This window comes from Hesperophylax consimilis, chromosome 14, assembly GCF_061612785.1.
Source record: "Hesperophylax consimilis isolate HC1 chromosome 14, BYU_Hcon_1.0, whole genome shotgun sequence".
Classification (NCBI taxonomy): domain Eukaryota; kingdom Metazoa; phylum Arthropoda; class Insecta; order Trichoptera; family Limnephilidae; genus Hesperophylax; species Hesperophylax consimilis.
In genome coordinates, this window is record NC_142849.1 from 34,715,370 (window position 1) to 34,742,915 (window position 27,546).

General features: G+C 33.7%; 1 protein-coding gene and 1 long non-coding RNA gene across 47 annotated transcripts in view; one reads left to right on the plus strand and one right to left on the minus strand.

The window, feature by feature from the left end:
- LOC149418217 (uncharacterized) overlaps positions 1 to 27,546 on the minus strand; it is a 598,424-nt gene that overhangs the window by 222,193 nt on the left and 348,685 nt on the right. The window lies entirely within an intron of this gene.
- Positions 13,019 to 17,114, plus strand: LOC149418219 (uncharacterized). The gene is made up of 2 exons (XR_016303162.1): positions 13,019 to 13,098; positions 15,984 to 17,114. It is a non-coding gene; the product is annotated as an uncharacterized LOC149418219 (long non-coding RNA).

The window sequence follows — 27,546 nt, forward strand, 5'->3', positions numbered from 1 at the left end:
CATTTGCTTTGATAATATATAATGACGAAATACTCAAATATTAGGATATTTATGAATATCGTGATATGTACATTCTTATTTCACAAAAAGTTTATCAGGAAACTTATCATTTCATTTATTCGGCGCCTGCAATCCCGTTTTTAACCGGGTTACAAATAATTGAGTGTAAAAGTTTTCATGGTGTGAATAATTAAAAAAACAAAAATTGGAGACATTCTTCATAAATTAGCAACACTCATTTTTCTGCATATATACTTTAACAATTTTTATTAGTATTTAATAATTATTTAGATTTCATAAAAGGTGCCTTTCTTATTGAGTAGGTTATAAGTAATAAATAACCCCTCATTCGTTGAGAAATTAAATCGTCAATACATTAATCAAAACCTTATTGATAATTTTAACTAGGTCGGTAAGAAAAAAGGCAATAATTTTATATTTAGTTTTATTTCAAGCTCATATTTTTTTTTCTCTTCGTACCATTCCAGATTTAAAATAATAACCCATATTTTCTTAAAGATTTATTTATGCCATATTTTTGTATGTTGTGTGTAATGCAAAATTAAAACATTTGAATAAATATATTTTTTCTCATAATTGTTTTTTTTTTAATATCATTCTCGATTTTGTTTTGTTATTCTCTCTGCATTCCAACTTCACAGTCCGCGACATTGTAAATAACTAAATGTGTAAAAAATATTAACAACTAGGAATTTGTAAGCTTTTTAAGGTCATTTCATAAAAAATCTTCAGTCTTTTGAAATAAAGATCAACTTCGCTTTTGCCAGTAAACTTCTAATAAATGTAATATCAACTTTAATGGGAGGTAAAATAAGAAATGTAAAATCATGTAATATCCAAGCTTAAATATCTAATAAAAGCCGACATAGCTCAGTGGTTCAGAGCACCTGACTGGATATCAGAAGGTACGGGTTCAATTCCCGTTGGCGGCATTTATATTTACTCGGGAGATATTTTCAATTTGTATTGATATTTCAGGCGACTAATTATTGCTTATAATTATTTAATAAAAGTGTGTTTATCTGAAGTGACCTGCCAGGTAAGTATGCTTTCTGTATCTGTTTATAAATAATAAAATTAAGTAGAGCCTTATAAATTGTACAGCACCTTTAAGGTCACATTTCGCAAAAAAACAGTGCTATACAAATTATCCATATATACATATAATATAATTATTGATGATTTTTCCAAAATTAAACTTTAAGCAGATTTTGAGATTGATTTCGTTTCTGGCCATGATTCTTATCTCGATTCCAAAATTTCAGCCTGTTTGGTAGGATAGAGACTGAAAAAATTGGTTTTAAAGTTTTCGTAGTGCAGTCCTCCGGTGAAGAAGCAACTTTTCCAAACATATTGTATGAGCTTCTACACTAGCGAGCTATGGACGACATACACACAAGGCCTCATGAACACACTCCGAGTACAGTACAACCACGCATACAGAGCCCTATTTGGCCTCCCCTGGCGATGCAGCGCTTCACAGATGTTCACCGAAGGAAGGGTGCATGGGTTCGCTGCTTTGATGCGCCACAGAATAGCCGTGACGAGTCAGCGCTACCAGAGATCGGACAACACTCTTGTCCAGGCCGTTGCCCAGTGGCAGGGAGCGCCTCTACACCGGAGATGGAGAATTTCACTCAAGCCACCATAAAGTCCTAATGTGCACATCAATGTATTGATTTTTTATTTATTATTTTTATTTATATCTTTATTCATTTCATTTTTATGTATTAACTTAAATGTAAACTTTTATGGCAGGCAGAGCAATGCACACACCGCTCTGTCCAGCTGAAATAAACATTATTATTATTATTATTATTATTATTATTAAAATCTTATAAATGTATGTTGATACGGTTCCCATCTGGTCGGTAAATCTATGGATATAATTATATTATATCCATAGATATAATATAATGTCGATATGTAGGTACGTTGAAGGTAATTTAATTCGAGTCGTATCAAATAAAGATGACGGCTAAACCAAAACTAAACGCATAAAACCATTAAGAGAATTAACAATTGCAACAGGGAATCACTCCTAGATACATAAATATAAAATTCACCACAATCTACACAGCTTCCCTCTGATGGAGGCTGTAACGCTGTAACGCGATGGACGCAATGAATGATACTTAAAAAGTGCACATCATGCACATATAATCGACGTAATTTGATACATATTTATAACTACGGGTAAGCCATTGATGTATTATATTTAGATGAGACATGAACCGAAAAATAGGTTCCCCATATTTATTTCCACGTGGCCTCCAACGCTCCCGACGCTCTGACTAAAACTACCGAATCCGGTCTACGCGCAACGCTTATCGCGTTCTAACAGTAGGACACGTTTTGACGAGATATTATTAATACGTATAGTGCCTCTAATTGTTTAACTCTGCGGGTTAAGCACATTCAGAACAGTGCAGTCTTTGAAATCTGCAAAAAATTACAATGATTACATACCGAATTAGATGCTGAATTTTAAAATTGACTCTTCCTCATCCACTGGCCTTAAAATTTTCCCCTCCTGTGACTTTTTGATGTTTTTTTTCAAAATTTTCAATTTAAAAAAAATTCTTCCACCCGTCGACGCTGGTCACTCAGACGAGTAACCACCTAACCCCTCACATCGGCCCTAGCTGTCCAATTCCTACTGATTTTCTATGTTTTTTTTAGAAAAAAAAACAAAAAAGGTCACCGCAGACCAAAATTTCATTTACATTTTTGACTCCAAATATTTTCAGGAATTACTGGTTAAAGTGAGTCAAGTACGTCTCTTAACACCCTGTATAACTCAGTTATGGAACTATGGTATGTCCATTTTAGGGAATGTAATAATGCGGAAAGAAGTGAAAGCGTTTCAATGAAAGTGACTAAATCAGAAAAGAAAGTTTAGCAGGTATAGAAGTAGGTATATTAATATATCATAGATTCAAAAGACGTTACTTGTACAAATTTAATAACGTCTTATGTTTTTAACATAAGAATATTTTTCCAGTGACTTACGGGAGGACCCTTCAAGGGCATCAGTGCATCTGCATCGGGAACTACAAGTTCGTAAAGTTCCACACTAATCGAGACAATACCATTAGTTGGAGGTGTAACCAACACACCAGGATGAAATGCAAGGCGAGATTGTGGACCATGGACAGGACGATTATTAACTTGGGCAACGATCACTCCCATCCAGATCTATAATTAATCGGAGTAAAATACAGTGTAAAAACCAAACTTATTACTTCAGTATTTATACATTATATTACTATTTCTAATTGTATGTAGTTTAGATATGTTTCATGATTCCGCACATGATCCCTTCCTTGTAGCTAGTTGTTTATTTATTATTCTTAGTCGTGTGTGCTAATAATTTTAGAAATTTTATGTATCTAATATAAATATTTTAAATTTAATTTTATTCAATCATAAACTAAATATATATGTTTGAGGTAGACACTTGCTTTCTTAATTCCTTTTTAAAATTAATCATATTTTCAATCTCGCCTCAGAACAGACTTTGTCTAGTGAAGCGGGTAAAGAAAACCTTGTAACATACTAAAAAATAAAATAAACGCCCGGGTTGCCGGCACTGAAACTGAACTGAATCTCAGTAATTTTATTCTGGATTTTGTTGTAAAGTTGGACGGCCTGGTACAAAAGAGATTTCGGGGTGCTTGAATTATTCCTTGTTGGCAATCTAAATTCCTTTACATTTCTCGTCCTATGTCCGTGTGTCTCGTGATTGTAATTATTTTTTCTTTTCAGTTCCTTAGACATCATCCCTGCGTTAATTTTATTCATAAAAATAAATACATTCAAATTATAGTTTTCTTCCCTGTCATAAAATTTAGCTCCTTTAAGATGTCTCTTATCCGTGTGTATATGTTGCGCTTGAGTCTTATTCGCATTGCTTTATTGTGCAGTATTTGCTTTTTCTCTTCATTGCTGAGAAAAAGAATACGTGAACAGTAACTAATCTGTGGTGATATAATTTCGTTATAAATCGTTATAAATCTGACATGTGTCTTTATTTACTTTGTTTCTGATTCTTTGAAGAAATAATATTTTTTGCATTTTTTTTTAATTGTAAGTCTGCATGTTGAGAATTTCAGCTTTGAGTTTATAATGACACCTATATATTTGGGGGCTGAAAGAATTTATTATAGGAAAGACACGAGAAAGAGAAAACTTGAGAAATGCTTGGCTATTCAGATCAGGTCACTAAAAATATCTAAAGCCACATCGAACAACTTTTCTGAATGGTGGTCTCGATTTATGTGCCCACATTTGTAAGGATTTGTGAAATGAATGTGTGGGATGATGAAGGTGCCCACCAGGCTAGCAGATTCTTCAATAGTGACCAGCTGCTAACCCTAGACAAATCTCAAGTACGCCCAACAATTGAATTTGGGAGTCACCTCTGGGATGGAGCCCCACAATACTTGATAAACCCTCTTGATTCTGTGCATAGGAGGGCGATCCGTATAATTGGCAATCCATTGTTAACATGATCGATTGTCATATCTAATGCACAGACGCAATGTGGGAATGATGAGTCTATTCTACAGCTATTTTAATGGAGAATGCTCTAATGTTAAGAATTGATCACCGTTGCACGTGCGTGAAAATTCCACAGACACGAGCGGAACACCCGTTCACAGTTGATGTTGGCTTCATGAAAACGGGCCGTTTCTTTGACTCGTTTTTGTGTACGTCGGCTCGTATGTGGAATGAGCTACCGGCATCTGTATTTCTTCCTTCGTATAATCCGGGAATCTTCAAGATCCGCATTAATAAATCTCTTCCTACAGCTCCTGCCTTAGCCCGCCTTACAACGCTGCCCAACTGGGACGGTAGTACATAGTTTCCCTGCCTTTACACTGTATAGAAAGGGGCGCTCTTGTAAGGTGTCACATAAAAAATAAGTATTTATAAAAATGTCCAAAAGGTAGGCTGTGTGTCGTTTTTAAGTTCGGGTATGAATTGCCAATTAAATATTTCAAAAATACTATTTGATTCATCACCTCCCGCTCAGTGTTGAGGCCAACTGATTATACTCGTTCATTACCAAATTCTTCGAAAAACAATAATATTTCTTTATGTTTCGTTTTTCTTAGGATAAGCACAGATTTTCAGACTTCAGAACGCCACCTCCCGAACATAGAACACCTCCAGAGTTTCATTTTTTTCCTTGTACAAAATCAGGTAATTTTGGATAAATTACGGCACCAACGGGGAGAGAAAAATAACCTCAATTTTTTTCAAATAATTTTTTCGTTGTTGAAAATATAACCATAGAGATATTTGTTACATTTCAGCTCCAATATTTGCGCTTACTACGAGGGGCCAAGACTGCATTGACGTCGGCATTTATCGTTTTTTAAAAGTAATGACCCACGCTGATGCTACCATTAGTTGGAGATGCAGTAAATATTTCAAGAAATGTAAGGCGAAGATAAGGACCGTGGGAAGTACCTTCATTTTCCACTCGAGTGAACACAACCACGATTAATAATTATATAAACTTTAAATTTTCTTTCCAATACAAATAATTTTTTTTTCAAAAGTTAGTGAATAATGGAGTGTTAAAAAATGTATGATTTGCTAACTTAAAATATTACAAAATTTGTTTAACAACCTTGTAGGTGCTTTAGGGTGTATCAGAAAAAGCCTTTTTTGGAAATTCTCAAGGCCATTAAAAGTTTTCTCTGTGAACCCATATAAACCACAAAAAATTGATCATATCGAAAAAAATTAGGTCTCCCGCAAAAGGTCTAAATTTCTCAAATTTCATAAAAATAATTTAATGTCAGTAATAGTATAGTTTGCCACTTGGAAAAAAACTATTGTTACATTCTGTTTATCTGATTTATTGTTCCCAAAACCATTGAATAAATGCGCTTATTTCACACCCTATTGTTTAAATTTTTTAATTATTAAAAATAGATCACTCCACATCAAAATCACAAAAATTTGATTTTTTTAAGAAAATTATGATCTTTAGATATTTAACGGGACACTACGTAAAGTTTTCCAATCGGGCCATTTTTTTATAATATATGTGGGTTCATGGAGACAACTTTTTATCAACTTTTTGTTTTGAATACCCCAAAAAAGTTTTTTTTTGATGCACCCTAATGAATCTAAATATTAGTTTATATAATGAATACTAAGAACTAACTCAATAAGTAATGATAATAATAATATATAACAGAGAAATACCCATGAACCTAATCTCTCATAGGTCCAGAACTACGAGTTATAATTGCCGTACACAAAAAATATATTCTTTTAAAAAATTCTTGATTTTATTTCTAATTTTAACCCACCTTTTAAATATTGACGATGAACGTATTTTCTATGCCTCTCTGGTTTTAAGTTTTTTTTTGAAAGACAAACATTCCCGTTTTACGTATAACCTGAGAATATATTAAAATATTCTACCACCACAGTAAGCGGAAAATGTTGCTTATATGGATTGAGGACTCGTGGAGGTCTTAGCCAGCTGAGGAATTGAACGCACGACGCCTGGGTGAGACCCAAACGCGTTGCCAACTTAGACACTGATCGGTCATATCCTGTTGTGATGATATCTATAATGAGACGAAAACCACAAGAGTTGGAATACTTTCTTTCTCTCACCTGCAAACGAAGGTCATCGTAGATCTCCTATTGGACACGCAGCTAACAATTTACCAATCAGTGGCTTACCTTCCGCTACCTACCGAATGATGTAACGTCGGCGACCTATAAAAGCGAGTTCACGGCCTTGAACCTAGCAGAGATCACGAGCCGGTCGTAGGCTCAAGACCTGGTACTGTTAGTGGGATTTATCGTCCCTTTCAGTAAGGTTGAAGAATGCCTAGAGAAATTCTTTATTCTTCGAATATAGTCAGAGATGACGCACCTTTCGTATTTTCCGCGAAGTTTGTTATATTCGTTATAACTGTTACATACTTTTGTTTAGTTACTTTGACTTTTGTTACAAATTGTCGCCCAACGTGGGACTGTTATAAAAAATTGTTACATATATATTTAAATTAGTGGAATTTTGTTTATCTTGTATAAAACTTAGAATTACAAGGTTAACGCTTGACAGCAAGATTAAGATAGATAATGCAATATTATTAATAATGATAATATTATTTTAAAAATAATTTATAACAGCAATTATTGCTTTAGTTGCATTGTATCTCTGATTTGTTTTGTAACAAACAAAAATGCAAAAAAATGCATTTTACAATAGGTAATGTTTTGTTACTCTTCAGTTCTCGTGTTCTATAGGACTGTCCTAGATTCGGCCCAGAGGAAAAGGTCCTTTGATAGATCAGGACCTAGTTATTTGAATAAACACGTAAAGCAGCGTGTTCCATCGGAGGCAAAGCCAAGGCAAACACATGCCGTTGCTGGTGAATGCATCGAGTCGCCGCTGCTGCAACTGTAGTACTCAGACTGAGTCGCACAAATCCAATTAGGCTTGCAACATTTGTAAAATAGGACTCAGCCTAAAGGCCATCGAACTTTTTTTCGTTTACTAAAATTTTTAAAGTTAAAATTGTTCTGACAGTGCTGCTTCAGTGACCTTGGTTCCTAGTTCAGTATTTAATTTTGCTTATACGTTTTCCGCTTTTTTTCGTTTATTAAGTATCGTCATGTTAATTATCTCTTTCTTGTGTGGTAGGAATCATGTTGCTGTATTAATGTATCTCCATGCGTCCCTACTTTATGTTACTTCAGTGTTCGAGCTTCGGTCTGAATCCTTCTCCTCACTGCTTGTTTTTTTTAGATTTTACATTTTTATCATTATTTTCATTAGCTTTCTCTTGTGGGCCGGGATTCCATTGTTTCGACAAGGCACGTTCAATCTCCATTCATTCCTATCTGTTATCTATATCTATCTTGTGTTGCTATTTTGAGTATTCCTTTTTTATCATTATTTTCCTCCTCTTTTCCTTTTGGGGACGGGACTCCTTCCCGGGATTGCTTCCGCACAGTCGCCCAACCATCTCTATCTTCAACTACTTCGTCCATTGCATGTCCAGACTGTCTTCGCAAAGCCAATTTAATCTTTAGATCTATTACTAGCTATCTATATATCTATTAACGTCTCGAATGTGTATATAATAATATATTTTATTTGTTTACATGTGTCTCTCCCGTAGTGGCTTCTGGTTTTCAAGTATATGGTATCAATTAGTTACTAACGTTGCAGAGGCTAATTTTTGGGACTTAGCCCGGTTCTACAGAAAATCCTACAGATAACATCAGTAGATATAATTTAAATTTTGTAATCTAATTGTTTGATATCTTAAGTTATAAATAGTAAAATAATGTGTTTTTCTATTCAGCTCCTGTGTTCACATTGACTGCAAAGGGCTATGATGGAATTAGGATGGGTGACTATAGCTTCATTAAGATCCGTACCAAAAAAAGGGAATTCAATCTAGACGGGACCATCAGTTGGAGGTGCAGTAGGTACTATAAGGACTGTAAAGCCAAAATCAAGACCCAAAATTCGGCGATCTTGTTCATGAAGAATGAACACAACCATAAGTGATGAGATGCATACATCAATTAAAATAACAAGTCATTATTTTGTATTTCGTATAAAGTACTCCTGTGGACACTCTATGTTTTAAACAATTACAAATTTAAAAGATGTATATTTTTATTATTGTACTTTTCTTGTGCCAAAAGATTTTATATGTGATAAAAAACTGTAGTCATTTTAAGATATTATTTTTTATTTACCTTCTGGAGGGAAGTAGTCATGTATAAGTTGATTGCTTATTTAAGATGATCTCAAAGAAAAGAATATTGTATGGTAAGGATTTTTTATACTATACTTAATAATATAATATACTGTACTTTATATAGGTACCTATTTATGTTGATATTAAAATCAAGCTGTATGTTTTCTTTGCTTAGTAAAAATTCTTATCCGCACCTACTTACATGTTTTATTTTATAAATTACATGACAGCTTGACGCACTTCTCGGCCAAACGAGGAATTATTTTTTAATTTATTTGCATCCCCAAAATCTATTTCAGCGACTTCCCTGCATCAAATTTTTGTATATTGATTTGTAAAATATATATGTTTTTAATCTGACATTTTTTGAAGCAAAAATATTTACTAAAATGTCTGTGTTTTGTTAGATGGAATTAGAGTTATTCACCGATTGCTTTGAAATTTTGACACAAAGTTGCATTCACTGTTGATGTCGCCTATGACAGGTAAAAACATGGTTCTTTTTAAACAGCGCCATCTGTTGAACGTTAAAGCAACACGCGCTATTGTTTCTCTATCTTCATCGACAGACTGAGCTACAGCGGGGACAGCTATTATTTATAATGTTCAACTGGCAGGAGGTCAAAAAGAAAGAGGGTGACGAACACGTGTACCGGACTTTTATACCTCCGTTCGCGTCGTAAATTAAACAGAAACATATGTTCACTATTATTCCATAGTTTCCGACCTACAATTACTATCTTTATTATTCGAAGGATTAAGATTTTTCTTAATTTAATTTAATATTAAATCAGTCAAATCCAAAGTCTGTAACAAAGCGGGAATACAATTCCCAATGATTATTTATTTAGAGCCTTTGATGGAAGCATCCTCCCCAATGAAGACTATTGGGGGTATCTGTGGCTCTTTGAGTCTATATTACTGACCTTTAAGTGGAGTCCTCTCGGAAGACCCACTGGAATTAATCCGCTGCGCACAGCCGCACCAGCGATAAACTCTGCGGGTAAGAGTAGTGTTATATCTCCGAAGTTTTCTCACAAACTCTCTTAGTCAATAAAACACTGGCTTCAACCAAACACATTCAACTTTTTATATTGTGATAGATTAACAATCGGCTATGATATCTTAATTAGCAGGCGGTTGGACATTACAATTTATGTAATGTTTTAAAAATAATAAACTGAATCCGCCAATGTAAATAATACCTAACTTCTTTGATAACTTTAATGTTTTTTATCTTCGCTAGAATTTCAATTTTGACGATTTATTGCAGTAAAAATTAAATTTAGTTAATTTACAAGGTTTAGTATTTTTTTCAAATCAGAAATCTGAGGAAACGCGGCCATATTTGGAAATATGGTTTCTTTTCAATTTTTCTGCAAGAAATTAATCAAAATTACTTTTTAAATGACTGTGCTCTAATAATGTAGACAAATTTTGAAAATTTATTTTTTGGATCGAAACGTTTGCGTAGATTTATACCTAAAGTGCCTCCTTTTCCTGATGATGAAGATGAAGTTGTATTGTATTGAGGAACATTATCTGGAAGTTTTAAGACACTGAAATGGCTATTTCTCCTAGAACATGTTACTTCCAAGCCCGCAGATAATAATTTATGTAATGTTTTTCCAGTGCCCACATTCGGCGTCTCCCGACACGGCAACAAGGTTATCGTGATGGACGGATTCCGTTTCCAGAAAGAGAGAAGCACGCCTCGAGGTCAAGTGCTCTGGAGATGCGTTAAGCGCCACTTGACCCACTGTCGGGCCAAGTTATACACGCAGAATGAGCTCATCGTCAAGTCCATGACGGTGCACAATCACTGTCCACAGTTCATATCCAACTGACACTTGAGGCTTATTTTACTAAGTTATTGGGTTTGTGCAATATATATCTTCATGGCGTTTTATTCGATTTTCTTTTTTAATAATCAAAAATGTCTACTGAATCTTCGTAAGTCCTCTGGAATTCAGCTTTGGGCATGGACCTCACTCAAATGATTCCAGTTTGTACGTACACATCTGTAGACGACATTTCTCTTCCCACTCTTCTTGGCAAACATTGTTTTTTTTCTATCTAAGACATTCCTATCCCAATGGTCATTTGTTAGTTGTTCGGGAATCTGTACCCATAAAAATCCATTCGTTCTGACAATTTTTCGATTCCGCGATTGGAGGTGAAGAAATCTTGAAACCAAATTTGAAAAATATCTGTTACTTTTTAAATATCGAATCTTTTTGAGCAGAAAGCGGAAAAGGTGCAAGATTAGAATAATTATTAGGAAGTTATTATTAGAATGATTGTGGAATACCCTTCCAACTGAACTCTTGAATATGCCCATTATTAATGTTCCGATGCCTTAGTGCCATGCTCACAGGTCGGTTGAACGGCGCGGTTGCGGTTATTGCGGTTACGGCGGCTACCGCGCGGTTATTCTGTGCCGCTCCTCCTCGTGTCTCCTTTATCCGAAGCTTTTGGTTTGCCTCGAAAAAGTGACATTTCAGAAATGTTGTATGTTTACATGTTAGTGCAATTTTTCTTTTGCGAAAAATGAACATATCGCATTTAACAACACCCATGCCATTATAATGATTTTGACTTACCTATTTACTGACGTTGTTTACGAAGCGCCTCCTTCCCTGGAAACCAAGAATTCTACGAACTTAAATATCAACCCATTAATTCAATCGTGTAAGTTTTACTTCATTCTTAATGTTAAGAGGTACCTAATCACTTTATTATTATTATCTACATTGGTTTACTATTCTCGTCCTTGATCCTGATTGACTAAGATACATGTGTTCTCAGAGCCAACGGAACTTTAAGTGAAAATAAAGATTATACTGTTTGTTCACGTAGTTTATTGAAATTATAAATATTATATTTACACCTCATGCTATGTTGAACTTGTATGAACGAAACAGGCTTAATATATTGAAAGAGCCTTGAATATGAAATCGTTTACTAAAAATCTAAAAACATGTTTTATATATTTTCAACATTTTATTTATTAATTATATTATTTTTTAATTTATTGAAATGTATAAAAAAATTCAAACCCCGTTTTTATATTATTTACAAGCTTTCAATGGTGCTAAATGTGGTTATTATTATTTTTTAATTATTTTATCGGGTTTAAATTTCCACACGGTATTTGAATATTAATATATAAACTAACGAAAAGCTTTTGGCTGTGTGTACTTGTTATGACAATAATGTTGTATATATTAGATTTTTTATTTACAACTATTAAATTGATGTTATATTGGTTAAGAGGAAAATTAGTCATTTTGTTAGATTTGGATTGTTTTAAAATAAATATATTTGAAAATGTTAAAACTTTGTTTAATTTTAACCTATTCTTTCTTAAGATGAAATTGTAAAACAACCGCATTCGCTTTGATCTACCATTCTTCTTTCGATTTTTGGAGGAAACAATGTTTGTAAAATACATTTTTGGTGGTATCAAAAAAATTAGTGAGACGAAATTATTGTCGCAATTATTGAATGAATAAATCGTTATGTTGTTATCAAGTGCCCATACGTTAATTAAATTAGACGATCATATTTATTAAGATTTGGTTTCAGATGAAATTTTAACGTCGAAGATGTCGAGAAGAGAAATAGCTAAGGTCAAAAAGCAGTCCAAAGTTCCCAACTCTGTTAACTGTCAAGCATGCATGTAAAATGTTAAATGTCAAGACTCCTTTACCGCTGCTGAAAGATTAGAAATTCGTAAATATTTTTTCAATAATCTTAATAAAAGAAATCAAAAGAAATACATTCTTCACAACGCTAAAAAAAATAATTCTAAAAGATCACAGTTGAATGCATACCATCGTTTGTACAGGGCAACAAACAAAATTTACCATTTACAAAAAATGGGAGTGCAAATTGGAGGGTATCAAAAGTTTTTTCAATGTACCCTTTGCATGAGTAATGGTCCAATACGGTCAGCATTTGGAGAAAAAAAGGTTATTTAAAGTTGACTGAGGTAATATTTGCAAATGGCATTTTTCCTGTTATGCCCCTTTGAGGTGTGATGGTCGTGTATCAAGCTTCTCTTATGTAATGGCAGAACAAATTCTCCAAAATAGAGCATTGAGAATAATGCTTAAGCGAAATACATTTTCAGTTGGGCATTTTTAAATGGTTTGTGTTGTATTTTGAGTGTTCGGTGAGGTCCGTAGATGTTTTGACCAATTCCTTGAATAATCAATTGATGCATTTTTTTCAGCAATTCTCCTTCAAAGTCTGGACACTCTATCACCTAATGCAGTACTAACGGTTTCTCAACGTGGAAACAGTATCATTCAAATAGGTCAGTATAGATACTGCAAACATAAAACCACCAACACAGGACTAGTTAGGTGGCAGTGCAATAAAATAAGCAAGGGTTGCGGAGCATCGGTTTACAGTTGTGGAAACATCATCGTCAAGTATTCTCAAGCAACGCATAACCATTGACGTTAGGGCGCAAATGCTGCGGAGCGTCTATCTACAGTTGTGGTAACGATATCGTCAAGCATTCTAAAGCAACGTGTTATCATTGACGTTATGTTGCAACTGCTGCGGAGCGTCTGTCTACAGTTATTGGAACGACATCGTCAAACATTCTAAAGCAACGTGTTATCATTGACGTTATGTTGCAAATGCTGCGGAGCGTCTATCTACAGTTGTGGGAACGACGTCGTTAAGCATTCTAAAGCAACCTGTTATTATTGACGTTATTTTGCAAATGCTGCTGCTCGTCTGTCTAAAACTGTTGTGGAAACGTGGTGGTCAAGTATTCCTAAGCATCAATTAGCAATTAATGTTATGAATCAAACAATGAGGAGCGTCGGTCTACAGTTTGTGAGAACGTTGCCGTAGAGTAGTCCCAACCAACCAACGATTATCATTGATGATATGAGGCAAATGTTCCAAAACGCCTGTCTGCAGTTACTGGAACGTCATCGTCAAATAATATTCCCAAGCAACGGAAAACCATTGACGTTATGAATTAAATGCCTCCGAGCTTGGAACTATAATTACGGGTACGTCATCTTGAAGAGTTTTTGGGTAAGATGTAATTGTTAATTGCATAGTCAATGTATTTTGTCTGAATTCGAAGTTTTTTCAATATGCTGTATACAAGGATATGATCACATCATATTCTTATGTAAAGATTTTTATTTAATATTTGATGAAAAGCATATATTTGTTATGCTATGTTTGTGTTATGTACCTACACATAAAAGACGACGCCAAAAACTTGAGCCATGATTATACTGTCATAGGTTACCAGCCAGATGCAGAATAATTACCAAAAACATGCACCGAAATTAATAACAAATACCTAATTACCTACTAATGAAATAAATTTACGGTATCATCACGGGCCAGTTACCTAGTAGTAAATAAAAAAAATGATGACTTGTATTTTGAGTAGAAGATGAGAAAAAAGTATATTTAAAAAAAAATTAAAAATTCACACCGATGTATTATAAGGTATGTTGATGTGCACACACAGCACACCTCATTTTATTTTACCTTAGGTATTTATAATATTAAAATTGAACAGGGTAAATCAATTCAATTTCAAGCTGGGTTACCGCGATTGAATTTTGATGATTTTTCATATTTTAATTTATCATTTTTCTAGTATATTTGCGTGAAAAAATTACTGTATGAAATGGTTTTGAAATTTTATTTTATTTATTTCACCAAATAAAATCTTATATGAAGTTTGTAAGGTAATTTTTGAAGAGAAATGCATTTTTGTGTTCAATCTAAATAATATGTCGGGTAGGTAGATGATTATACCTAATACACCCGATGTTTATACCTAATATACCCGATGTTTACACCGATTGAATTTTGATGATTTTTCATATTTTAATTTATCAATTTTCTAGTATATTTGCGTGAAAAAATTACTGTATGAAATGGTTTTGAAATTTTATTTTATTTATTTCATCAAATAAAATCTTATATGAAGTTTGTAAGGTAATTTTTGAAGAGAAATGCATTTTTGTGTTCAATCTAAATAATATGTCGGGTAGGTAGATGATTATACCTAATACACCCGATGTTTATACCTAATATACCCGATGTTTACACCTAATACATCCGATGTTTATACCTAATACACCCAATGTTACAAGGAGAAAAATGAGTATTGCTAATTTATTAAGAATCTCGTCAAATTATTCATAATCCTGTTAAAACCGGGATTGCAGGGCCTTAACGAATGAATTGATAGGTTTCCTGATAACCTTTTAGTAAAAGTGGAATGTATTATCCCGATGTCGGAACACGTGTTCCTAAAAATTACATTTTTTTTTTGGAATTTCGTTATTATATACTATCAAGGCAAATGCAAGTGCATGAACACATGTTCCAATATATTAGGAATTGAATTTTTTAATTAGGAAAAGGCCTGCAATCCCGTTTTAACCTGATTACTAATAATTTGAAGAGATTTTGAATAAATCAGCAATACTCATTTTTCTCCGTGTAGATTTACAAACGTATGTATATTCTACAAATTAGTAACTAATGTTTTATGTTATTATAATGTTTTATTAATATGAATATATATTTATAAAACAACTTCTTTACCGTCTACCATTAAATAAATATTTTTGAATTTTATGCTAAACGTAATTATTTCATCTTACTCTGCGTACATTTTAAAAATTATGAACTTTTATTTATATTGATAGATCTGACTGCCTCGTGTAAAAGGTGTTTAATAGATCTATTAGTTCTCGGCAAACAATTTTGAGACTTTTCTATGTGACGAAAATTTTGAATCAATGTGTCAGTCCGTTTTATGTTTTCAGCTATCTCAAATTTCAAGCCATTCCTTCTCGAGTATTTTGCAACATTGCATGTTTTCTACTCTTCCCTGATTTGTTCACTCAATTCTGCAACAAGAAGAAATATCTTCTTTTAAAAAAAATTTGACGAATATTTTATGATGTACCTATGTAAATAATATGCATAAACTTGATTATCCCTTAAATCAAGCCTGCAAAACAACTCGTAGCCCCAATGCTACTGCATGTATTGCTTGTTGAACTCTCTTGGCTTGTTTTAAAATCTTATTATGGAGGGGTTTGCCCACCCCACGCAACCACACTGGAATAATTTATTTTTTATCTTATGATGAACATCAGCAGCTTTAAAACTTATTTTTCTAATTCCAAATTATTCGAACAGGATGGTTCTACGTCCAGACACACTTCGGCACAGTCCAACTTGTCGCACAGAACAATCTCTTCAACGAAATGGCCTTCAACAAGGCCAAGGGACGGGTATCCTGGCGGTGCAACTACTTCCGCAAACACAAGACTAACTGCCCCATGAGGATCTTCATCGTCGATGGACTCGTCTTCAAGATCTACGGAAATCATAACCACGAAGCTAACTACGACCAATCAATGTATGGTACGAGATATAGGATCAAGGTGGATCCGGACGGAAAGTACAAGCTAATCGGTGGATCAATCTGATTTTGGATAGGAAAACATTATTTGATCCCAACACAAAGTACAAGCTACTCTGTCTTTTGGATACGAAAATATTCTACCCTTTGATCCGAACGGAAAGTACAAGCTTACTGTATTTGGATTAGAAAACATCCTAACCTTTTGTTCCGAACGGAAACTGTAAGCTAATCTGTATTTGGATAAGAAGAAATCCCAACCCTTTGATCCGAACGGAAAATACAAGCTAATCTGTATTCGAATAAGAAACTTTCGAACCCTTTTATCCGAACGGAAAATAATTAACTAACTAATTAATTAATTAACTAATCTCTCTCTGGGTAAGAAAACATTCTGACTCATTGAGTCGAACGGAAAGTACGAGCTAATCAGCTAATAATAAGTGGATCGTTCTGATTTTGGATTAGAAAGCGTTTTAACTCTTGCAGTAAATTTGATGATGGAGGAAAAATGAAGGTTTACCTTCGTAGTCGGATCTGGCTTTACAGAACGACATGATGTGTTATCATCCTGTTAGATGACTTTGTTTGTCAGTTCTCGGTCGTTTAGTTGTCGGTATAGTTGGTCGTTTTGTTAGAATTCTCACGAGAAAATGCAATTCTTCATAATGTCAGCATTATTGAAATCTGGTTTAGTGAAGAATACTATTTTTTTCTACACTGCAATTATTTATCAAATGTGAACTAACTTCGAACAATTATTTTAGTAATGTTTCATTTCATTTAATTCTTACTATATTTATTTGTATATATTAATGTACTAACGGCAAATGCCTTTTCATTGTTATAATGATTATAATGATAATAATTTATTTAATAATATAAACATACACCATTCGACTGAATTACTAATAATTTTAATATTTTATGTTTATTTTTTCTGCGTTTAAAATTGTGGTAATAGAAAACTATTAAATGTGATTTAATTTTTTATTTATTTTGAATCTAAATCTAATTTGATAAATTAAATAGTTCTGGTTAATGGTTTATCTTCCAAGAGGTTCAGGTTAATCTGTAAATAATGTATATGTTATTATATACATACATACTGTGTCGTATGACATATATACATGTAAGAACTATACGATCTCTAATATTTGGCGGGCTAGGTACTTACAATGTTATATTTATGTATTTTTAGTAATACGATTATTATAATACCAAATGCTGTGCAAATGTAATATACTTTTACAAACCAACTACCACTTTTTCTCACAAAATAAACTTCATTCAGCATTTCTCAACGAAAACTCTTTTCATAGAAGAAGACATGGAATTGGCTTCATTGAGTAAGTATTTATCATTGAGTAGTCAGTGGTTGAGTGGGCATAGCGCTTGGGTCTCACCCGAGCGTCGCGTGTTCGATTCCTCGGCTGGCTAAGTCCTCCATCACAACACAAGCAACATTTTCGGCTTTCTGTGGTGGTAGTAGGAGATTTTCAAACATTGTTGGGTTATTCGTAACCCGGGAATGTTTGTCTTTCTTTTGAAAAAAAAAAAAAAAATTTTGAATTTTTAGAAACCTGACTTTTCTTCAATGACTAAAATCATCAATCCTGGCCAGGACATTTGATCGTCCTTGTAACATAACTATATACAAGGATAAATTAAAATTGAATCAGAAATTGATTTAGAAAACTGATATAAAATATTGCTAATTTGTTAAGAATCTCGTAATTATTCGTAATACGGTTAAAAACGGGAGCAGGCATTTAAATAATTAATTGATATGTTTCCTCATAAAAATAAGTGAAATACGAATGTGAAATTGCGATGCCGGACACGTGTTCATAAACATCCTAATATTTTCGCATTTTGACGCATTCGCGTCATTGTATCAGAACAAATGCAGGTGCATGAACACGTGTTCCGTTATATTAGGAATTTACTAAAAGTTTAATAGGAGACGGCCTGCATTCCGTGTTTAACTCGATTTTAATAAATTAACATTACTAATTTTTCTCCGTGTGGGTTGTGGTTGTTTTCGTACAATCTGATCGTCAATAAATTAGAGTTTATTTGACTAATATATGATGCAAATTCCGTTTCTGATTCCGGCACATCTGAAAGGTCGTGTCATATTTCTGCTTCTTCAGAAGTAATTACAAATTACAACCACAACAAAACTCATGGTATCATTATACTTTATTTTTATTATATTCGTGGTCGTTTCATATTTCTGCTTCTTCAGAAGTAATTAAAACCACAACAAAACTCAAGGTATCATTATATACTTTATTTTTATTCTATTGTTTTTATTTAGCACGTGCCCTTTTACTGCAGGTCGCTCAAGATCTGGGAAAAATTCGTCGGAGAGGCGACTCTACAGTCGCAGCTTTCAGCCAACATGGACCAAGTACGGCTTTATCAAAAACGACGACAAGACTACCTGCTGCCTTATCTGCTCTAAGACAGTGGTTTGCAGAACCTCCTCCGTAAAAAGGCACTTTGAGTCCACGCACAAGTCCATTGCCAACAGAAGCGAGCCTGAGAGGAGCGAGATCATCTCTCGTCTCCTGCACCAATTACCACAAGATTGAGATAATTCCATGGGCATAGCTTGTCAAACTAAAGAATGCGCTTGGCCTTTGGTATACTGCCTTGGTATATCCTTTGTGTCTTATGGATACATCAAATGCTAAGTAATCAAGCGAACCAAAATGACTGAAAATGGTAATGATTTCAAATGTATGCACCTAAATTAAAGCATTGTCAAAGGAGAAAAGAAAACTGCATGTAATAAATGAATATCAAAGATATATTCAGGGATCTTTTATTTCACTAAGTCTTAACAAACATCAAACAAAATGCAAACCTTCTTTGAATCCATACAAATAAATGTTTTTAAATGGCCAGGGAACTCTCCCGACCTCGATCCCATTGAAAGTTTGTGGACGACAGCGAAGAAAAGTTTCATAAAAAGGGATTGCAGCGCAAAAGGAAACTTGATTTCAGCAACCTGGACCTGGTAACCTGGTCCGCCATCAATAGGTTAAGGTGCTCCCATAGCCGCTGTGCCCACATGATGCACAGATGGGGCCTTAAAGAGTCGGCGATGTGTGAATGTGGTGCGGTGCAGACCACCAAACATGTGGTCAACGAATGCCCGCCTCATTCATTCCCCGGCGGGATTGATGAGGTCCACATGGCGACGCCTGAGGTCCTAGACTGACTCGCAGACCTACATCTCCCCCTCTGACCCCCCACCATACGAAAGAAGAAGAAGCAAATTATTGAACGATGAGATGAGTTTATAAGAGCCAAAACTAAATAAAATGTAACAGAGAGGCATTTAAAGGTTTTCTTATAAATATGTGTATGCATGTACAACTTTTAATTAAAATTATTTAAAATAACTACATATGATTTTATATCAATAAAAGTCAGAAATGTCTGTCTTTTATGTGATAGTCGTTAATATTTAATATTTTACTGTGATATTGGGATGGTGGAATAATAGTCCATAATCTGTAATTAACGCAATATCGTATTACAGTTGACGACGAAGAGACTGGACAACCTAGAATGCTCTTAAATTTATGCCTACAATGTTGTTCCTCTTTCATTCTTTCTCTCATTCAAAACATGCACATCTGTTACATAAGTTAAATGACCGGTCAGTGGCTGAGTTGGCATCGCGCCTGGGTCCCATCTAGGCGTCGGTTTGAGTTCAATTCCTCAGCTGGCTAAGTACTCCATCACGATACAAGCAACATTTTCCGCTTACTGTGATAGTAGTTGGAGATTTTCAAATATTGTCAGGTTATTCGTAACTCTGGATTATTTGTCTATCTTTAAAAAATATAATAATAATTATTATATGAACTGTGTATTTTTGTTTTTTTATCAGGTGAAGAGAAAGGGGCGTATTACATAAAAAGTCACACCGACAAAACATTACTCATGGTGAACCGTTACCCTTTCTACAAGCGGTCAACCAAGGACCCGTACTGGAAATGCAGCACCTCGGCAATCAACAAGTGCAAGGCGAGTTTGGAGGTAGTCGAAGGGGCCGCCAAGATGATCAACGGGGTCCACACGCACCCGGCCCCGTCTTTCAAGATCGGGGCTGATGGAAAATATTACAGATTGACTAAGAAGGGCATTTTGAAGCTTAAAACACTTACTGCTGATACCACGCTGAAGGCCGACTTTGTGCAACCCGAAAATACTATATAATTCACAATCATCGGTATTATTTTTATTGATAAAGCTTTTTCTTATCACAAACCCAAGAAATTTGTAAAACGATTATTACCATATATTGTTATAAACTGCATTATATGATCTGAAATTGTAAATTTGGATTGAAATATGTCTCGAGGTCCCTTGTGGGGTCAACTCGACTTGTTTATTGGCCTTTCCTTAGTTAGTTTCCAAGATTGGGGAAAGGTAGATGTTTATTTTTTAACGTAATGTTTTTTTTTTAATATTTCGGTTCTCTTGGAATCACATCAAAAGTATTAAGTCATTTGCGAACCAACGTGACTTACAATGATAATGTATGAAAATTTATTGAACTACATTAATTTCATGCATTCATAGTTCCTACTTCTGGAGAATCGCTCTCTTGTAATTATTAAATAAAATAAATAATTACATTGTAATTATTAAATTGCAACTAAAGTTGCTTAAGCAATCATCAATCACCAATCATAATCAGAGACGAAAATTGACACCACGAAAAAAATCGTAGTTATAAAGTTTATTATTTATATTTTCAGGCTCAGCTGGGCTTTTATATGTTTAGTTTTTTTAACACTAAGAATATCCAAATGAGCGTAACATGACAAATCCAAAATTCTCTACAATTCAATGTGAAAAGTATTAGATTAGAGTATTAAGAGTATTAAGAGTAGGTACAATAAAAAAATAAAAATAAGTCGAATTAGTTGTGTTGTTCTGTTTCCGGTATAAATTCTTCTGAGACCTTTTTATATTTAGTGGTTTTTTTTTTTTTTTTAATTTTAAGAAATAATGTACAATACTTCAGGGTTATCAATTATTAAATTTATGTAAACAAGTTAAGTCATCAACTATTCTACGTTCGGATCATTTTAATAATTGTTAGTAGAGACTGAAGATAATCATAATTGACACATTCCCTTGTAATACCCATTTCGTAGTAAATAAATCTTTTAGTAAGTTATTTTGAATTATTTCTATCGTAAGTGAATGAATTGCTTAACTTGACGACTCGTAAATTTTTTTATGGTTTGAAAATTTTAAACCAAGACAACGATTAAAGTATACACCCAAATTATTTACCTCGGTTACAGTTGTTAGCACTTTATCATTAGTGGATTTTTTATTCTATGAAATCTCATAACTAAACATTTGCTTACATTTAGAAATATATTGTTCTCGTGACACTAAACAAATCTTTATTATTCGGCAATGTTTCACAGTCATTAATATTTCTTTTAGCTTTGTATATCTTCATATCGTCCGCTAACATTAAAACATAGACATCGTTGAAAATAGAGTGAACAAAAATAGCACAAATGAAATTGGTCCCAAATAGGACCCTTGGGGAACACCACTTTAATGCCATCAATTTTAACATCCAATTGGATGTTAACTTAAATAACTGTTAAACCACATGTATAAATAAATACCTTGCTATTCCAAATTTATGAAGCTTTTATAACAATGAATCATGATTAATTCTGTCGAATGCTATGATGAAATCGGTAGAGACCCAATCATCTTGTAACTACTTAGACACGAATTCGGATATAAAGTTTTGGTAATTAAAAAATTAGACAAAATGGAGTTTTCTGAAGTAAAACTGTGTTGTTTAGGTGAAATTACTGGCTTGATACAGTGAATGATTTTATTTAAAAGAAGTTTCTAAAACAATTTAGAAATAATTGAGATAGGGCAGATCGGTATATAATTGCTCACCTCATTTTTATCTCCTTTTTTAAATATCCTGGTGAGGAAACTGTATTTCCATTTTTCAGGAAAGTATCCTGTTTGTAATGACTGGTTAAAAAGAAAATGTGGTGGATATACAAGAGTAGTGGCACAATTCTTTAAGAAAGCAGGTGGAACATTATCAAGACCACCGCTATTACTTTAATCCAGTTGCTTAAGCTGAGTCAATACATCGCTATATTTTTTACATTAGCTAAATTTAAGTAATGGTACGAGGAAGAACTAGGAATGCAATTATTGACTGGAAATTTCGGAAACAAAAAATATTTTTTAGTACGTAACTACATTATGTAGCCTAACTTAAGCCAATGATGTGTGTATTCTTAGTGTGCCTTATATCACCATGAATATAGGTAACAGGCATAAAAATCACTTGGTCTAGCGGAGTCGAGAAACACTTTTTATTTATTTTATGATTTTATCAGAATGAAAAAAGGTTATCAAGTGAAACTGTCTCAAAATATCTTAGTTATAAAATAGTATTAAAAAATATGTTTCTTACATGTGTTAACATAACGTTTATTTAAAAAAAATTGTTTAGTAGTCTACGCTTATATTTTTAAACTATCTAAAATTTTCATTTTTATTTTTTAATTCAAAGCATATTTTTGTATTCATAATACGCATTCGGACATGCGAGCTGTCAGCAGTGTTTATATGTCTAGGGAAATTTCCCTACAACTAGGGAAAGAACTTGGAAAAAGAAAAAATCTAGAGAAATTTTCAAATATTAGTTTTTTTTACAAAATTCCTAGATTTCAAAATGAGTGTGTATAAGGTACTCAAGTACTGAATTCCCACAGGACATGGACAGGACAACAGGCTGAGAATGAGGTCGTGCTCGGTGAGCTGATCTGTTCGCCGCAGGAACGCGCGGACGGATCCGTGAGTGAATTCTACGCATTAGAACGCGTAAATTAATCCCTAGCGTGCCAAAATATCCCCCGTGGATTTGGTTGTAGTTCGCCCCATATATATGGTATTTAAAACCTTTAAAAATGCTCCTAGCATACAATTTTTTTATCGGTTTACAAGGAAATCATCTTTCTTAAAATTATTCAAGCTTGTCGTTTCGTGACTTGCAAATATTTTTATTTTATCTATGAAAAAAGGCTTCGCGAAATTCCACGTCAATGTCATAATTCCTAATTTATTTACAGGAAAGTCTTATATGACCTATTTTTATTGTAAAGAACGCTTATTATAATAAAACCAAGAGTATTTTCGTGTGTCTTCAGTATAACATTAGAGAGAAAAAACATTTCTCTGAATATAAGTAGCTACCCTGAGGAAACTACATAGGAATACATTACAAAATATAAAACATATTATCCCGTAATACGGGACAATTAATAAAATTATCTATTATTTTGAAAATACTGTCAGCCGGCTACAGCCTTTTAACTCTGACATACCAAAGTTAAAGCATTGTCAAGAGAAAAAATAACTGTTTGTAATAAATTTATATTAAAAATGTATTCAAAGATTTTTTTGTTTCACCCAGTCTTCACAGCAAAAATTTTTTGACAAACAACATTCTTTGAATCAATCCAAATAAGTGTTTTCTAGATAGCCGCAACTCTTCCGATCTCAATCCCGTTGAAAGTTTATGGACGATAGCGAAGAAAAGTTCCAGCAAAAAAATATTACACCGCAGAAAGGAAGCTGATTTCAGCAAATATTGAACTTTGATTTCTTGTCGATAAAATGAAAAATCTGTCATTCTTAAGTTTACCAATGCCAAAACTATATAAATAACAAAGAATAAACGTTGCCTTAAAATTATAAATATTATACTGTTTCCATAAAAGTCAGAAATCATTTGCACCTCACTGTATGGCCTCTTATAAATTTGGGGGTGATAATGGGATCGCGAAATAATAATAAATATACTGTAATTAACACAATATCGTATTACAGATGATGACGAGAAATTGGAAAACCTTTCATACTCTTATAGGTATGTCTCATAGGCATTACAAAAGAGTAGACATGCCCTACCGTAAAATCTGGGTATCGTTTCGACGAGCTGGGGGAGAACCACGTGACCATCTTTTGGCACCAGAAGGGTTCGAGAATGCTCTGAATAAACTACGACATCAGTCGTACGTTGACTGCCGAAGAGTGCTTATTGAAATAAGAACATAAATAACGGTTTGCAGCGCAGTTCTTTGTGAGACTTTTCGGCGCAGGGTTTGAATGTTTTTGAAACTTCTTGGAACGGCGATAGATTCTGAAATTTTGGGAGGTTTTGTTAAAAAGCGGTAAAGTTGAAGCCACTAAGAGATAATGCGACTAAAATGACAGAACGCCAAGCGAGACTGCGACTAAAATTATCTAGATCCCGAAATTAATGTGTTTGTAAAAATGTATTAGTAGGAGAGCCTTTCAAATTTACGCAAAGGAAATGATTGGCTGGCCCGGCTGGCGACTACGCGTCGTACTACCGCGGCTTGTAGGTTTTTTCAGCTACTAAGGTATGTCGATAATACCATTCTGACAAACAAATTTTACGCCCAGAAGGCTTTTATATATAATAATAATAATTGGATGACTTGTATAGCGCCGTTTTTGTGCAAAATCACCTCAAGGGCGCTGTACAAACTTATAATACATTTCTACAGTGATCTATGTTATTACTTAACTATTTATGGAGATAATATACAGTACAATACTTACCTGGTAAGTCACTTGAGATTAACACTTAATTAGCATTATCCAATTGTTTGGATAATGCTAATTGGAACTATTGGAAATTAATACTATTGGAAAATTGAATATAACTGGACTTTCTCTTACGAATGGTATATTTAATTTAAGGGTACGACAGCTTAAAAAGGTAAGTTTTTAGTTTAGACCTGAATTCTGTTGGACTTGTTATGGATCTTAGTTCCGGAGTTTATTCCAAGCCTTCGGCCCAGATACTCCGAAAGCGCGATCACCAAACTTAGTATTTGGCTTGCGCTTAGGTTTCATCAGTCTGCCTACAGCTGATGATGTTGCTGATCTAAGAGTTGACTGCCTCAGACCAGTGTTTTATGGGACGCATAGTTCAGAGATGCAGGATGGGGCCATTTCATTGATGGATTTAAACACCATCCAGCACAGTTTGTACTGGATTCTTTCAGGGCACTTGAGCCAGTGAAGGTTACGAAGGTGTTCTGAAATGTGCGAATATTTTGAAACCCCGGTTATGAGCCGTGCTGCTGCATTAAACACTGATTGAAGTTTGTCAATTTGATATTTTGGAAAACTGGCATAAATGCCGTTGCATTAATCGATATATATATACATAAAGGCAGTAAAATTTAACATGAGAAAGAAATATACATACATACATGAATTAAAAATAAAAGCAACAAAAATTTAAAGTACCGTGATCAGAGAACCACAAAATTATTGTTACGGTATTGGTTCGGTATTGGTTTCGCATAGTACAAAACCGTTGTACCGGGGAATTAGCTAGTTGCAGGAGTTCAAAACTGTCCGATTTGGATTTTAATATTTTATACAGGGTGTATCGGCACGTACCCGACAAACTTTAACCAGCTATTCCTTAGCACATTTGGAGTAAAAAATGTTATCGGCACTTTGCTGTCCGGTAACATTTTTTTTAATAAAAAATTTACCATTCATATTTTCACCACATGTCACCACTGTTTTATCCTTTGTCGAAGTTTGAAAACCCACCTGGCAATATTTTATACGAGTTTCGTTGAATAATATACGTACGTACCTACATTAGCGCGCTTTTACGATCACAACGAAATGGCATGGCACCATTCGTCTCATTTTTAGCTTTTATTATTTATTTATTTTGTAAGAAACAAACAGCTTTTATATAATATACAATGATAGATATAAATATACAAGTTAACTGAAGTCAAGCCACAGAAGTTTCTTATGTTAAAGTGCATTAGAAATGAAGTTTTAGTATCTTAAAATTAAATTGGTGTTAAAGGAAGGGGAGAGGAAGAGGATAGGAGATGCTGCCGATACATTCCACACTCTCATATTAATAATCGATCGTACGCATTACTTCATATCGATATTTCTTTAGGTGATTACCAAAAATGTCAATGCTGTAAAATTGTGTATTATATTGTGCACATATACGAGGAATTGGGGAATTTTTTCGAATGTTTCTTCTACACAAGGGTAGATAAAATAAATCAGATTGTCGGGTTGATCTAGACGGAATATGAACATTTATTAAATTGGTAAGTTCTGGTGAGTCCAGACAATTATTTAGGAATTTAAATAATAAGATTTGATCAAAAATTAGACGTCGTGTTTGGAGGGAGTTAAAATTATGAAATTTAATGGATTCGGTATAATTTGAGAAGTGTAAGTTAACTTTATAATTTATGTGTTTAAATTTTTTTTTTAATTCTTTCTATTCTTTCGATATGGGCTTGGTATAAAGGAGTCCAGAGCGGTGTACAGTGTTCCAGGTGCGGGCGAATATATGAGGTGTAAAGGGAATATAGAGTGTTTATGTTGTGGAAGGGTTTTGCTATTCGAATTATAAATCCCAGCATTTTATTGGCTTTCTTAATGATGTCATCAATGTGTTGGATAAAGTTTAATTTAACATCCAGTGTTACCCCAAGGTCCCTGATAATAATAATAATAATAATTGGATAATTTGTAGAGCGCCGTTTTTGTGAAAAATCACCTCAAGGGCGCTGTATTTACTTCATTGATGTGTGTGCCGTTTAGTGTGTATACAAAGGATATTTTATTTTTATTACGTGTAAATGTTAATTTATTTCATTTAGTGTGTATGAAAGAGCGAACACGCTTTATGACACACTTGCTAATAACAGCTGTTGAACACGAGAAACAATGCCAATGACAGTGACGGAGTGTGGATTTTTTCATCATTTTTTGTTTTTAATTGAAAAAAAATGTTACCGGACAGCAAAGTGCCCATAACATTTTTTACTCCAAACGTGCCAAGGAAAAGCTGGTTAAAGTTTGTCGGGTACGTGCCGATACACCCTGTATAAGTTAATTTGTAATGATGGAATTTTTTTATTTATTTTTTATTAATAAATAATACTACAAATTATGGTGGTTTATAATACTTCTATGAATCATACATTTAATTTCTAAGATTTAGGTAGAGATATGTTTAGTCAATTTGTCAAGTAGTTTGATAAATTTAACAAAGAACTAATTTAGTGCGGACTTGTATCATGGATAAATGATTTGATTATTTCATGTTTATATTGTATCAGTGACGTATTCCATACATCTATATGCGAATACATATTTCCCAAGTTTAGAAAGCTGTGTAGTGGTATATTGAAATGCTCCCTGGTCCGTAGTATT